A 15068-nucleotide genomic window follows, 5' to 3' on the forward strand; every position below is an offset into this window, starting at 1 on the left:
TTTCCTAAATCCAGTCTAAACCTCATCTGGATCTGTCTTGTTTCATGTCTCAGAAGAAAAGAAAAGAAAGAGAAAAATTTTGGAACCTGTAGAATACCTATAGATCTAGTCATTGCAACAGACGTAAGAATGATCTCAGAGTTAATTAGTAACTTAATTCTTTTAATGAAGAGAATGCCTGAGATACAGTTGTACTTGAACTGGTGGACAGAAAGACAGGTACACACACGGTTTGCTGTCTACAGTTCCTTTTTGTCCTGCCTGTAAAGCAACTCTGCAATTCACTCAAACAGACCCAACATATTAAATGTATTCTGTCTTTTCTGAGAAAGTTTATTTTCCATTTTCCTTTCCTCTGTCCGCAATGCAAGGCGATAACTAACTAATCGCAGCTTCTGTGTTCATGCCTTGATTAGCCACAGTCAAAGCCCTTGGTGATATAAATCACCTAGGGTGTTGGCTAAGCAAGCAGGCCAGTGCAACATCTCCTGCCTTGAGCGATCTTTTAAAAGATGAGGAGACTACCAGAGACGCAATCCTACAGAATTGAGCAGCAATAGACTACCTACTGCTCGCCCACGGACATGGCTGCCAAGACTGTGAAGGGATGTGCTGCTTCAATCTCTCTTCGCACTCAACATCCATCTGGGTGAACATCCAGAAACTACAAGAACTAGTGAAAGACATAAAAGTAGGTAAGAGCCTAGACTGGGTTGATGAGCTTTTCAGACAATGGGGATTAACGGGATGAATTGCGTCTTTGGTTAAGAGTGTTTTGTGGGTATTCATTGTAATTCTTATCATGTTACTTATGTTTTCATGCCTCCTACATTGCTGCAGAAGAGCTGCTGGAGAGGCCTTTTTACTAAATGCAGAAGGGGGAGTTGTGGGATATGCCCAGCCGCTGCCCTGGAGGGAGGCCTGCTGATAAAGGGATTGCATAACCTCCCAGCAGAATCCCCTCGGAAAAGGCAGCACTCTTCTGTTACGGCAAGAGAGGACACAGAACCATGATCCTCTGGGAGACCCTATGTAGATCTTTTGTGACCCATTGGCTTTTACCCTCTCACACCCACATAAAAGAATCCCAGTTAGCTCAGTCGGGAGAGCGAGCCTGTCACTGGCCACCTTTCACGGGTGCAAGACAATAAAGTCACCTATGCGGGAATGCTACAGAGGCCTCTCGTCTCTCTTTCCTGGTCTGGCCTGGAGATTGCCTCACAGAGCAGGAGCTGAAATCACTAGCTGAAAATCACTAAAGAGCTGTTAGCCTGCTGAAACAGGCACCTCTCTGCAAAGGCACTCCAGCGGCTGAGGGAAAGCTGCACGGGCCCTGGGAGACAGTTCCTTGCAGGACCATCTCTCCGGACTGGTTGCGGCTTCCTGGGTCTGAGCTACAGACCCCACACCAGCTGTCACATCAACTCTCTGTTTTCCTCTCATTCTAACTTCTAACAGATTCTTGCCTGCTTTCCCTATGTCTTTCATCTCTCTCAGTCCCTGCTAGTCTTTCTCAACTTTGTCTCTTCATTGCCACTTCCATCTGCACAGCTTCCCACTTGGGGTTGTACATGGCTGTCCAAGCAGAGTTGTGTCATTCTGCCCAGTGACCCAAATATAAACAATTTCAGAGACCTAAGAAATTTAATCTGATGGTGTTCAGCACAGTTTTCAGCATGAAGACTTTGCAGCTTAATCTAGACAAATGCTCTGAAAACTCAACTTTCTTGGATTCACAAGCGCAGGGAGAGGGACTTCCAGGAATTGACCTCCAAGAAAGAAGGTGCTTGTTCTGTACTGAGGTGTACTTGTCTCCAGACTAATGACTGTCTTTCAGCAAATGGGCTGAACAATGTTCCAAGGCTTTATCATCATGATGCTGCTGTCAAATGAGTCAGTGGTACGCCAGGAAGCTCGAGGTGCATTAAAGCTGTCGAGCTCTCCCTATCCATGATAATGTATTGCATGTCAGGCCGGCTAAACAACTCAGAGCAGGGTAATCTGAAATGTTAAAAACATACTAGTGGACAGGAAGCTTGTTTCTGTGTTCTAGCACAGTACAGGGCTTTGTGGTCTTTAGCCACTTTAAGTGGCCTTGAGAAATATCTGAACTACAATTTCTTTCAAGATCATACTTCCCTGGGGTACCTAGGTCTAAACTTGCTGTTCTCTAGTTTAATTATGCTTATTAAGTCCCAGTTCATTTCCTGTTTTCTACACAAATGACACCCTAAAGCATTATTTGGTTATACAGTAGTCTGTTTAATGATTCTCCTTCTCCACTTCCAGATTCAAATAACAAATATTTGCCTTTAGCCAATAATTGAAGCTCTGTTTATGGAGCTGACATGAATGCATGAATAGAGTACAACATGTTTGCAAATATATAGCCAATATATAAATATACACATATATATATATATGTATATGAAAATTTAATTTAATTTCACCTTATAGAAATCATGTATACATTCTACTGTGGTGTAATATTCTATTCAGATATTTTCAATGCAGTTGTGTTTTCATTGGCATTCCAAAAGGTTTTTTATTGTAAAGCCCTCCACTGACTCTGTTCATGCTTGCATATTATCCTTCCAGCTTTGTCTTCAGCTGAACATACTCTTTTTTCCTCCACATGATTACTTGCATGAGGATTTGCATTTAAATGGATGTAGAAAGTCCATTAACAACACCTACAGTAACAAAGCAAAAACTGCTCAATACTTGTTACTGTCAGATATGAATTCAAAACAAATCAATTAATGTTTCATATAGCTGTTTTCAGTGTTTGCATTTAGGTGGAAACTCTTCTTTGTATTATGCTTAACACAGACTGTGCATATTTAACACAGATTATGCACAGAGAATTATTTATGTGTCAGTAGGCTGAACAGAAAAAAGAGTGATGTTCAAGATGTAGAAGTCATGGATGAGATCTACTTTCTGTACAGATGATTTGGATCCTTAGAATCTCAAGGTTAGATACTTTATTTCCAGTTTATATCTTTATTTGTTTTGTAATAAAACCAGTTTAAATTATTTTGGGATTTGGAAATCTAAGCCATTAAAGCATTAGAATTATCTGGTTTTTGTTGTGCAGATCATGGAAATTTTGCAAATAGCTCGAATATATAAAGGAGACAGTGTGGTTATGAACAGAACTGTTGTGACTTGCATATAAAGTATGAATGTAAGATGTTCTTTTAGTGCTGTGAGAAAAATAAATTAAACTTGGCCAAACCATTCTATTGCAGAATAATGATATTTATTGTTAATTTTCTTGTGCTTACAATAGCCCGCTTAAATGTGTATTTTTTATACAGTAACATAAATACATAACACAAATAATTTACAAAAAATATAAAATTAATTTCTAATTAACTTTTAGCTCTGGTGGCTTGTAATTTGCTCCAGATAAAAGTTTCTGGTCTTCTGCCAGGACTTTGAGGCATACAAGTCACCATAATTGCAAATATTGATTTTTTAATGTATCATTAAACTAAAGATGTGTCACAAAAGAGAAAAGGAGAAGAAATGGTAGGCTGGGAGTCAACAAACAATATTAAACGTATGTTTTTCTTGAAACAAGGTAGAAGAGAGAAATTTGTCATGATTCTGAACATAATATGGTACTGACACCTGCGAGTCCTAAAATGCAAATATTGTTTATTACCTAAAATAATTTGCTATATACTGTGTGTGCTAAAGAGAAATCCATAAACATCAGAGGTAAATCACTAACAAGTCTTTCTTGTTCATACAAACAAACAAACAAAAAAAAAATCTGTATTTCTCTACCTATTGATGTGGAATAGGCCTAAATAAAGCAAATTCATTGCTTCCAATGAAAGCTGCATTGCAGCAGTGAAAGAACATGATTTCAGATGTCACAATTAATGTCTTCTATGTCCGTATTTTAACAAATGTAATAAATATGGCAGGTTCTAAAACTAGTCCTACAAAACCAGTAGCTGACTTGTAGGTTGCAAGAGAAACAGTGATTTGTGAATGAAACTATTTAAGTGGAATCAGAGGATTAACAAATATTCTCTTCAGGTTCTGTAATGTTAAATCTTCCCCTGTAATCTTCCTTACAGCTTTTCATAATTTCAAGGTAGTAACTAAGAGGGAAGGCAAAGTAGTAACAACAGGAGTGCTTGTGTGTGCTACCTTCATCCATGCAGTGGAATGGAACAGGTCACATCTGTCCAGGCAGGGCAAGAGTTGGTGGTAAACACTCATCTCCTTTACACTGACACCCACACTGCCTGCAGAGGAGGACACATGCAGGAGGCAGGGCCACCCATGCCACAAGGGCCCTGTGTGCTCAGAGCAAGTTCTGAAGGGTTGCTGTATGAGGCACATGTGTTGTGCTGGTACAAAGTAGGAACTAGGCTGGCAAGCTCCCTTTGATTAAATAAATAAAGCGAACACACCCCCCTTAATACCAGTCTCTACCTCTGTTAAGGAGTAAAGAACAGTTGACTTAAATTAACCTAGATTTACTGAAATCATCAGTATTTTAGATCAGAGGAAGTTCTGCCTCCAATGTCTTCACTGATGTTTTTATGTCCATTTAGTTCTCCTGATGAGAATTCAATGCACAGAGTGCCTGAATCCCCTGCACTTTTCCATCTTCAGAGCTGCCATCATGTCAATAGACTAATTTAGACTGAGCGGAGTTCTGTGTGTTATTCTTAATATACTTTCACAGTGTGCAGTGTAATTGCTCCTTTGGAGCTGATAATGCATTTTTATTGCCTAAAAAACAATTTGCTGTACTGTGTGGTAATATAATCATTGGTTTATGTTGTAAATACATGTCATATATAGTGGGCCAAATTGTCAGTTAGAGTTTGTATCCATATGCATTAAAAGTAAAGCCACAGAAGTCAAAGAAGTCCACCTCACAGCCCAATGACGAAATTTAGAGGGAGCTGGGGTTGTTTAGCTTGGAGAAAAAGAGGCTAATGGGAGACTATCACTCTCTGCAACTCCCTGAAAGAAGGTTGCAGCCAGGTGGGGGTCAGTATCTTCTCCACATAACAAGTGACAGGTCAAGAGGACATGGCCTTGAGGTACACCAGTGGGGATTTTGATTAGATATGAGGGAAAAATTCTTAATGGAAAGGGTTATAAAGCACTGGAACAGAATGCTTAGGGAAGTGATTGAGTCGCCATCCCCGGAAATGTTCAAAAAACATGGATATGGCACTTGAGGACATGGTTTAGTGATGGACATGCTAGGTGGTGGGAGGTGGACAGTCAGACCTGACGATCTTAGAGGCCTTTCCAACCTTAATGATTCTATTATTCTATGATTTTTGCCCTTATATTTTACTGTCTTCTGGGGTGTGCAAAAAGCATTAGACACTGCATGCCTCATTCCCAACTGAGTGCACTGGTGTCTGGGCAGGGGTTCAGCAGGAGCTGAACCACCTCCATCTGCCTCTGCTGTGCAGCTGGTTAGGGCTTTTTAGGTCATGTCTCACTTGGTCAAGGCCTGAGATAGTAAAGGATGGGTCTGAGCATGGGAACAAGTAGGAAGGACAGCCTGGAACAGCCTGGAAGACTACTTAAAACTTAAGTACTAGGAAGCTTCAGAGTCACCTCCAGGACTATGTGTGCCAGGGTCACCTGGATGCTGAATGTGATGTTCATGGCTTCATGCTTAAGCTTTCCTTCAAATTCTATTTATTGGATAAATAAGGAATGAGACACAAACGTTTCAGAGGCAAATAAAGACCAAACAAAATTATGAAGAATGTGTTAGCTCATCTGAATGTCTGAACAGAGGCAGATTGTGGTTCACTAGTAAATGATTCCTAGCTTGAACTGAGCCAACCAGGGAATGGATTCATCCTCTGATCCATTATACTTGGGAATGAAGTGGGAAATCATACATTCCAAGCAAGGAGCTCTGCCCTATTCAGGGCTGGCAGTGGGTTCCAGGGAACTGTAAATCTTCATACCTTCTCAGCCTCATCTACAAAGCAAGTGAGTACTCTGAAAAATCCATTGTCTTTTTTTTTTCCTCATACTAGAGGAAATAAGATGCCATGCGAGTAAACCTATGTATTTACAATGGATTTTTAAAAATATTGAATTTGTCAAGGAATGTTATATTTGATCTATAAATAAAATGTTTTATTTGATCTATAAATAAAATATTGTGCTTGATTGTCATTAACTGTCCCCTCAGAATATAGCACTTTATCATAGCAAGACTGTTATATTACAAAATCAAACAAAGAAACCAAGGAATAAGGAGCTTTAGGAAACATAAAATAAATAAACAGCAGTAGATTGCCCTAGGCACATGCTTTTACTAATTTTGGTTTGTTGTCGTTCATGTCAGTTAGGTTCAATAAACCAGCTTTCTGGTAATGATTTGCTTTCTTGTGTGACTTCAAGAACCAGCTGACAGTTTGCTGTGTTGTCATTAGATTTTCTAGTTCCATATGGGTGTGTAAGGTCCAACTTGCCTAATTCTGTTACATTTCTTACAGTTAGTTTCAAAAGATGCTTGGAACAAGGCCAGCAGCAGAACCCTCTACATGTAAGTGTTACTTCTGTGTTTTGCCTCACAAAATGTTCAAAGGGAAGTTGAAAATGTTGCCTGCTTCACCAGTTTGCAAAAATATTCTAATTAGAGCTGGCTAAAGTGTGACAAAAATATCACAGTCAAAAAATTATAAAAGGAAAATACAGAGAGAGAGAGAAAAAAAAAGAAAAAAGAAAAGAAGAGAGAGAGAAAGAACAATCTATGACGCATGCCAATGTTTCTTTCTTTGAGGATCAAGAAATACCATTAGAGTATTAAGTTTTAGTAAGAGAAGGCTGTTCCTATTTCCTTAAAGGTGCACTTCCTCGGAAGAAACTGTAGAAAGCTGATTCCATACTTACATGAATTCTTCCAGCCACTCTGTTCCAGACGCTTTCTTCTCCCTGTATCAAACACGTAAAGGAGATGTAGGGCCAACAGAAGTTTTTCAGACCTCTCACTGCAGCCCTTAAAATCTGGTTGACTGTAAGAGTGAGTAACTGTATAGGCAGGACCTGTATAGATGTTCTGAATACGTCCATGTCTTTCACCCCAAAACATGCTCTTATCTCTACTTTGGTTACAAATTTTCATCAGAATAGATTTACATTCCTCAAATCTGGAATAGTGTTTGCATTTACCTGCAAAAAGTTGCAGAATAAGTTTAGAAGGCGGAGTTGGTTGGTGATAAAATAGCATATGAAATCAGTGTCTATAAATGTTAGGTAATGCTTATACAGAAAAAAACCATCCTAATGCACAGCATGTATGGTTTTAGATTATTAAGTTGTTCAGCTAAGAGGGCTTATCAGCACTGTGGATAGTTCCATAAAAGGTAATTTCAAGGGCAATACAAAAAAGGCAAGAATAATGTTAAGAGTTATCAGGAAAGGCCAGGCAAACAAAAAAGAACACCACATTATCTAAAACTATAAGTCCATGATACAGACCCTTTTTTAAGGGCACTGCAGAAAGTAGTTTTTTCTGTCTCAGAAAGAAAGTATTCAAACTAATACGAAAAGCAACAAGAATTGTCAGGATTGGCAAACAGTTTTTCTCCAGAGAGAAAGTACACAAAAGAAAAAAGAAATCATCTCAGAAAAGAGATGAGGTGGAAGAGAAAAGGAAAAGGAAAAGAAAAGGAAAAGGAAAAGAGGAAAAGGTAAAGAGAAAAAGGAAAAGGAAAAGGAAAAATGGAAAAGGAAAAATGGAAAAGGAAAAGGAAAAGATAAAAAAGGAAAAGGAAGGCCTGTGAAGCCATCAATGGATCAAGGAGATACTCAGCGAATGCTTATTCACTGCCTTGCAATATAGGGACTGGGGTGCACAATGACTTTATGTAGCAACATGTTTAACACAAACTTTTCGCATGCTGAATGGTTAGAGGGGGAAATATTCTGTCACAGAACACTGGGGGATTGGAAAAGAAAGGAATCAGCTCAGACAAGGTCATAGTGGGTAGGTTTATTAATGACAGATGCATACAGCCCTTCTGCTGAGGTAATCATTCACCTACTGTTAGGTGGACATCGCTGCTTTTTCAAGTGAGTCAAAATTAGCTATCTTAGGTGAGATTAGTGCCATAATAAATTTTAAAGGTCCTCTCAGGATCAATAGGGAAATGCAACTGAATGAAAGATAATGTCATGTATTGTAATAGAAAGAAACCGTCCATCATATCACAACCCATGAATTGTTAATTCAGGAAAAATGTGCATGCCACCATGCATGACATTAAATTAAAGAAAATCTGAAGCAATGAGTAGAAAAAAACACAGAAAGCGAGATGTGGTCTTACGCAATTTCAGTGCACAGCAGATTTTGGGTACAGTGAACTTCTGACCAGCCTATCTCAGACAATATGATACTAGCCCACAAGAGAAACATGAAAAAGTCTAGAAAATGGCAATGAAAATGGTTATGACATACAAAATTCTCACTGATTAGTTATTTGTAAAGACTATTTAGCTCAGGAAGAAAAGGCATTAAATAGGACATAGTAGACCTATGTAATGGAATTAGTGGAAAAGGCTGTCTTGCAGCTCCAGTTCACCAGAAAATGAATCAGAATTCATTCAGAAGATGACTAATTCTAAGTTCAGAAGAGCTATTTTTTCTGCCAGTATTCCTTAACCCACCTGATTTGAAACAACCATATGTTCAGTCAGAGGAAGAAAAAGGATAAAAATTATGTGCTGAGTAAATCAGGAGAGAGAGAGTACTATCAAATCAGCATAAGTTTTATTTTTTCTCATGTGTCCTCTTTCCAGTACTGTAATGATGTCAGTAGAAGCAACTACTTTAAAGATCTGAACCTACAGCACTCAAAGGAACAACCTTTTTAGGCGTTCCTCCCCAGTTGACTGCTTTATAGGAAATTAGATTTGTCAAGGACAACAGGAACCGACTTCATCAGTCTGAAGCTTTTTTCCAGAAGTAGGGACTATGATGCTTAGAAAGACTGAAGAGGGTGATAAAGAGAGACAGTTCTTAAATTTGGGTTGTATGGCCAGTTAGCTTAAAATTTCATTGGTTTAGAGGCTTCAGTTGTGTCAGCTTCTCATTTCAAGGCTTGCAGAACCAAGTCCAATTCTTAGCCTATTATTCCTCCGTTCACTATGACAAAGTTGTTTCATTATTCAACCTCGACTGATTTCTTAGAGAAAATTTTCTATTTCTACCTTTTCCAAATTTTTATTGTAAAGAAACCTTCTGAAAGGATCAAAATAGTTCATCTTAGAAATAGACAGCTGAATTTCCTCCTTCAAAATGCAACTGATGACCTGCTTTGGACTTGGAAATAGCCTACCACTTGATAATATTTCACTTTGGCTGCTTCTTTTTTGTATATTATTTTACATAACCTAATCTTAAAAAAGTTAGCTTTTGGAGCTGTTGATGATTAATTTCGGTGTTTCCTCTGTTAGTTCCATTAGTAACACTGTCTATTTCTGATTCTCATTAACCTGTAAGATAAGAGCTTTGGAATCACCATTGTAAGAATCAAAGCAGGTTCTAATAAGCTGTAATTAAGGTGAATGGAGGTCACACATTATCTCTCACTGTGTTTGTATGTTAGTGGATTGATAACTTTCTGCTCAGATTGAGTTACAGATACATAACTTTTTTTACTTGATCATATCATACCTCTGTTTACAGAAAGGGCAGGAATAAGGCCTTAGCCAGAGAGGAACAAATTTGTTATGAAATGAAGTGTCATGTACACAGTTTAGCAGGGACCCTGTTGCTGAGGAGAGATAGATGTATTTGGAGCAGTCCTTTCGGGGAAGTGCACTCTTCACACTTGCATCTGTCAGCAGTTTGGTGTGTGCAGCCTACCAAGGGCTTTGTATTTAAATTAACACTGCATAAGGATGCACAAGGAGCTAAGCTTTATGTACAGCAAAATGACAGAGTCAGATTTAAAGCTCCTAATGGCATCTGGTTTTGATCAGCTTCACAGAACCGAAACATTCTTAAGGCTCTGCCACAGAGCTCACTGATTACCTTGGGAGAAACCTAATTGAGTCCATCAAAGTGGGTAGTTTACTGTGCCTGTGCTAGCTACAGAAATAAACCCTGCCTCTGTAGTGTAGTCATGAAGCTCAAGCAACAATTTTATTCACACAGGTGACCAGTACACTCTGAAGATCTCTTTAGAAATACCGTATATGTGACAAAAGAAAACAATTGAGGATGACCTATGGTTATTGAGATGTCATGGTTTCACCCCAGCCAGCATGCAAGCCCCAGGCAGCCACTTGCTCATAGTCCACCAGCAGGATTGGGGAGAGAATTGGAAGAGTAAAAGCTGGAAAACCCATAGTTTGAGATAAAGACAGATTAATGGGGAAAACAAAAGCTGCACACACAAACAGAGCAAGACAAGTAATTAATTCAGTGCTCCCATGGGCAGACAGGTATTCAGCCATCTCTAGGAGAGCAGAGCCCCATCAGATGTGACAGTTACATGGGAAGTCAAATGCCATCACTCCAAACATCCTCACTTTCCTCTTTCTTCCCTCCACTTTGTGTACTGAGCATGATGGTCTGGAATATCTCTTTGGTCAGTTTAGGTCTCCTGTCCCAACTGTGTCTCTTCCTGACCTCCCATGCCCCCCCAACTTCCTCACCAGTGTGGAAGTACAAAGGCAGAAAAGGCCTTGGCTCTGTGTAAGCCCTGCTCAGTAATAACAAAACATTTCTGTGTTATCAGCCCTGTGTTCAGACCAAATTCAAAATATAGCTCCATATCGGCCACTGTGAATAAAATTAACTCTATCCCAGCCAAAACCAGTAGGATCATTCATGTCTCAGTTCATAGCCAAGGATTCACCTGGCTAGTTCACTTGAGAGGGTTACAAGAGAAATGGAGGAACAAATAAAGTTGCATGCTAAATTATTGGCATATGATGGACAAATTAATTGCTGATAAATATTTCTGAAAATGTGTCATTCATGGCAATAGCGTCATCATGCCCATGAATCACATTTCTTTTTAGGATATTCTAAGTGCCATTGGATTTGCTGCCCACCTCTCTTCTATATCTCTTTTTCCCTGCCTTAGCTGTCCCCACAAACAGCTGAAAGGATGAGACAAGGTACAGATTAAAAAACTTGGTTTGTTGGCATTAGGCCCATGCAGGCAACTCTAGTGATTCTTGTTCAGTGAAATCAAATTTTGCTTTAATGATACTAAACACCTACGATTGCTCCTTTCAAATTATTAAAGAGTTTATTGCTTCCCAGGTATCAACAGATAGCTCCAGAACCAACAAACACTAGGCAATGGGGGCAGGAATGAAGGAAGGTTACTACCTTTGAAAAGAGGCAAAGACAAATAGGTAACTGTCTTAAAAGGGAAACAAAGGGAGAGAGAAAGACCAGAAAGGCAGTGAGATGGAAGAGAGACTAGGTAAGAGAGATGAATGTGGGGTAAAGATTGAAAGCTTTTGCTGTTGAAAGTACCTGCTTACAGATGCTCATGTTCCAAATTCTCACCTTTCTGCCTCATGATTATTCATAACTGGTCTCTGTTCAAAGGTAAATTTCCCCCCTTCTACAGTTTGGGTAAAATGCTTTCAGCTGTTTCTGATTTTGGCTTTTGTGAAAACATTACACTTTTTAATAAAGAAAGAGAAAAGCTGTTTTGACTTGATGTTTTCTCCTTAGCATAACTTAGAAATGACAAAACTTTGATATATGAAACTCAGGATGTAATTAGTCCCCAGTGAATAGTACATATTTTTGCTAGGTTGTATTAGAGTTAATTGTAGAATAATGAAGTTATGAACATTTTAAAGCATGCCCCAGAGCAAATGCAGTAGAAAATTCCATCAATGTTTAAATGGAGTTGTTAACCAGAGATGCACATGTGCATAAAGCTGATTCTCTGCGTAACACAATACTAAAGCTACAACAAAGGTTAACTTTTCTAAAAATATTCGAGTGTTATTTTGGCTTACCTCAAAAGGCTTTTTTCCTGTCTTGCTATGCACCTGCATCTCAGTGAGTTATTGATCGAAACCAAAGATCTTTTGACATTGTCTGCCACACACGACACAATGAGCTGCTCTGGAATGAGCAGTGAGTAATCACTGGTGAGGCTGGACACATGAGCCTGGCCCAAACTCTCTGGCAACTTTGAGCTACGGTCCTCTCCATGTGGTTTAGAGGAGTTAAACCTAAATATACATGACTATGTAAATATACTATGACTATGAAAAAGAATTACTGTTTAATTACTTATATAAATAAAGCAAAAATATTCATTTTTGGCTAGCATTTTTAACAGAACTACATTGCTGAAAGCTTAGTTTTTGTGTTCTATAGGTTTGATCTCATTTCCTTTGAAATCAAGGACTGAATTGAGGCCCAAATCGATATGTTGAAAATAGCAACAAGACTGTAAATATTTCATGAGGTGAATAAACTGTGATTTCCTTCTAATAATTTATCTTGATATGAATAAAAAAACATTGGGAAAAAATAAGCTCATTTTGAAAAATGAGAGAGTCTATTTCCTGGCACAAAACTTGTCTTGCCTACGCATGTACAGCTGAGCTACTTCAACTGCAAGCTATTCAAGATTTTATAAGCTGATCAAGTTTGAGTCTGTTTTTTAACAAGATGGACAATTTCCAAAGCAAACCCAGGTGCTGTAGAACATGATGTTGATGAAACGGTAGGTGGCAAGTTTCTCTGCACTACACCACAGGCCCTCACCAGCCTTAACCCAAACACATGCTTAAGTTTAAGCGGCAAGTATTCCCACTGAAATGAATGGGTTTATTCACATGCTTAAATTTAAATAGGTGCATACATGATTTTCTAGATTGGAGTCTGAATCCTTGGGAAGGTGTCTGCTGCGGGAGATGTGCATTGGGAAAGAGGTCCCTAGCCATACACAGTAGGCGCTTTGTGTTTATGTGACATATTTTGTAAAGATAGGGTAAGTAATACCACTTAACCACTTTGTTATCTAGAAATTATTGTGCTAATAACCTGCCATAACACTGGTGTAGGCTGCTCGTACTAATAAAGCACTAATAAGTGTTAAGCCTATGAGATTGTCATGGAAAAAGGTGTTTCCATTAATATATTTGAAGTTAAGTTCAAGTGGACATTTCCTCTCTGATTTTTTTTTTTTTTGACTTCTTCCTCAACATTGCACTGTGGCTTGCCCAGGCTTTGAAAATTCTTCATTTGTTTTTGCAAGGAAGAACAGGTATAGGATCTACTTTTTTTTTTTTAATTTCTGGTAAAGTTCTAGGTATGGAAAAAAAATGAACCCAGAATTCTTTTTCATGGTACTACAAAACTTGCTAAGGCCAACTGTGTCTGTGGAGTGAGCAGTAAATCAGCATTAAAATTTATAGAATTAATTATAAAATTTATATTATAAAATGTATAGAACAACATTACAGGCTACTTTATGATAGCAGGGGCTGTGCATTTGTTATAACTGATGTTAAAGTAATCAAGCAATGTAAACTTCTACTTTCTTACTGAGAGAATAGTAGCAAATATTTTTACTTATTTTTCCAAATAAATATTTTTCTACTATCCTGGAATAACATTAGCTAAGAATTTTAAAAAGTTATTTACTACCCTTGTTCTGTGTGTTTTTGATTATAATGCATTTAGTCGGCAACAACCACAGCTTAAAACTCTATTTTATGCATATAATTTTGAGTTAGAAGTAGAAAACCCAAGAGTGTACTTTTCAGCACATCTGGTTTTATTGTTAATGGAGATGTGTGCAATTGGAATGCATCTAGCATATGAAAAGATTTATTTGAAAAGATTAAGCTTTAATTATAAATGATGCAAGAAAACTCACCATGTGGAGTATTTGCAAAAGAAAGCAAACTACTATTTAACATGGTGGCAAAACAGCCTGTGACAGTAACTAACATTAATTGATTGGCCATGTTTGATACACTGGAGCACACAGACCAGAGTTTGTGTGCTAGAGTTACAGCACACAGAGAACAGTGACCACACAAAAACACCCAGCATTTTGACTTTGTCTTTGATAGGGTTGTCTTGATTATGTAGCACAAGCAATAATAGACCTGATTAAGTGACTTTATTTCATTGACATCTTTAAATAGCTGAGTAGGCAATTTGTAGCTTAACCTACTCAGTTACCTTTGTGTTACCATGGCAGTAAAATACACGCTGGAATGCCATTTGACATCCTTTTAATTCTTCATAATTTGCCATCAAGACAGCTCTATGAGTATGTTTATTTTAAGGTCCCTTGAAAATAACAGAAATGTAAATGCTATCTTCCCAGCACCTCTAAATCATAGTATGCATTGGTTATGTTTGCTTTTGAAAACGTGTATATGACTTGGAATCACTTGAATAGAACTCTGTGGACATCAGTTTAGTGGTCAGTGTCAGTCTGAAATGAGTGTAGAATATTTGCACTTAATTGAAAAGGAGCTGGAAAGTAGATAGAAATCACCGTGTTGATCATTGTCTAAATCCAATTTCTTGAGCACTGCACTTGAGTTCTGGTTGCTTTTCTCATATAAGATACAGAAACACAACCAAGCCAGGCCACATGTGCGGTAAGTTGTGTGGGGCATTTTCACATGCAAGTTAAATAGAGACCTATAAAGTAATGAAAAACAGTGAGATTATTCATGGGTTCTCAAAAGAAAGAGGGCACTGCAAGTTTAAAACAAATAAAAGAAAGTACTCTTTCATAGGATACATAAAAACGAAGACTATAGAAACAGTCCCACACAAGACTGAATGTATAAATAGGTTTAAAAAGGCAGAAGAATACCTATTTTCTGGGGTCTATTAAATGTAGTTGTCCATGTGCAATATCTAATTCAGAAAGTCAGTAAATTGTTGTGGGGAAGAAGCTGGAAGATGAGGGGGGCTAGTCATTTCCTGTACAGACTATTCATTTTTCTAAAGTGTCTGCTACAGCTATTTTTCAGACATTAACTACATGCTTGACGCACCTTTTATCAAACACTGTTCAGTAATTCTTAGGTATCTT

This window comes from Corvus cornix, chromosome Z (genome assembly GCF_000738735.6).
Source record: "Corvus cornix cornix isolate S_Up_H32 chromosome Z, ASM73873v5, whole genome shotgun sequence".
In the NCBI taxonomy this organism is placed as follows: Eukaryota; Metazoa; Chordata; class Aves; order Passeriformes; family Corvidae; genus Corvus; species Corvus cornix.